This window comes from Temnothorax americanus, unplaced genomic scaffold (assembly GCF_048541705.1).
Source record: "Temnothorax americanus isolate GAGA-0224 unplaced genomic scaffold, ASM4854170v1 Scaffold163, whole genome shotgun sequence".
In the NCBI taxonomy this organism is placed as follows: Eukaryota; Metazoa; Arthropoda; class Insecta; order Hymenoptera; family Formicidae; genus Temnothorax; species Temnothorax americanus.
In genome coordinates, this window is record NW_027509300.1 from 81,978 (window position 1) to 84,057 (window position 2,080).

Below are 2,080 nucleotides of genomic sequence, written 5' to 3' on the forward strand. Positions count from 1 at the left end.
CATTACGGTCGCGATTGCAGAACAAGTCGATACGCAAACCGATTTTTGTTACCAAAATCAGACAGATACTCCCGCGTAAATACAATTGAAAAATATTGTAAACATTGCAAAAAAGCAGAACACGTACGCAAGAAATGCTGGTTATTACATAAGCAATCTGGCAAAGAACAGATAAATCAAGCCAAGCAATACAGAGGACCACAAAAAGGCAATCATGCCATGGATCCAAAAAAGAAAAATTCTAACTTCACGCAAAATAGCGATGAAGAAGACAAAACAAAACAGCGACGACTAGCAATCGAATACCAAGTTTCACACTTGAACGATACGCAGCGATCGCATACAGGGTTAGATCTCGTTACCCTACCAATGAAAGAAGCTAAACAAGATAAAGTAAATCTATTGTTTGATCCGTCCAAAAAAGGACCAGTCGAGCAAAAGGTCTGTCGAGCAACGTTTTCAAGAACTACTGAACAATCCCGTTTTCAACAGGATACGATCGGAGTTTCCGGGCACCTTAAACAAAATCTTCCCTGTGAAAGGTGACGTAGGCCTGCCGGAGCTAGGGCTCCCGCCTAAAGACAGATATATGTTGATACAGAGAGTTAATAGCGCGGCCACAGTGCGCTTTAACGAGTCGCTGAAGATAGCCGTTAATCTGAACACGATGAGCACCGATCGTATATTGGACTTGTGTAAACCTTATTAGCGTCATTCACGTCAGCACGGCCTACGCCTACAGTAATGCCGACCGACGAGAGATTGAAGAATCGATATACATCACGGAGGTGAAGCCGTACACGGTAGTCGATATGTGCGAAAATTAAACCACAAAAGGAAAGAAAAGTAGAGAAACATAGGAGGAAATAGATAAACATTTTTTTTACCTTATACTGAAGGACGACGGAAATTATAGCGACTACGACCGCGACCGCGACCGCGACCCGCGCGGACTCGCGCAAGGATTTTCTGTTGAAAATCCCATAGAAGTTGCGCCAACTGATTTACACCTCGTCATCGAGCAGTAGCGCGAAACGGAGCGTCCTCCCGCTGACCACCCCCCGGGCCAAAGGATTCAGAGGAGCCTGCTCCCGACCAGCTCTAACGCCTCGGTGACTAACAATAACAAACGGGATTGCGGATCTTGCCACTCACTTAGATCTAGCCCGACGTTTGGAGCCATAGAAGAGCACACCACACACGTAAACAGATTTCAAAACAAAAATCCGAAATAAACTACAAAAACGGATTTCGAAACCAAAATCTGAAATAAACCGTACTTAGTGACGGACTGAAAAGAACTGTAGTGGACAAAGCCGCCAGGTAGAAAAGTACAAGACAGCAAAAAGAAATTGCTGAGAGCTTAGTTGCATTCATCAAAAAATATGAATATAGCAACACAAAAGAAGCCAAAATAAAATACTAAGAAATGCTTTTTATTACAAGATGCTAACAGCATGGAGCACCTGTACGAAGATCAAACCTGATATCCGTGAATTGTTTGAGGTGAAAAAATTCACACACGAGCCGGGTATATACTTCGAAAAAGTCGGAGTAATGAACCAGGTCGAGTCAGCATGGAAAATGGTAATCAAACTGGACATCATAGCTATGGACCACCGATACCAACAACTATAAAATTACATGGCACAAACCGCAGCGCTGTGCTATGATAAACCGTTAGAAAAAGACATGAGGCAAACTTGCCAAACTTTGCTTCAAATAATAGAAAAAGATAATGAGCAAGTAACAATGGTATTAAGACGATTGAAAATCACGTACCAAAACCCAAGGAAAACACGAAGAGGATTAATCAATGGTTTAAGAACAATAGCTAAAACATTATTTGGAACAATGGCTGCTAATGATGAAGTAATCATAAAGAAACAATTAAAGATGATGCAAGAAAACCAGCAAACATTACAACACGCCGTGAAAAATCAAATAAAGATATTAAATGCAACTATTGCGCACGTGGATGATATGGAAAAGGTTCTACAAAAAAATGAAGATTGATTTCTAAATATTACAGAAAGGATGAGAGAGAAACCTAGTTACGCGAAAAAACCGGATATGGACA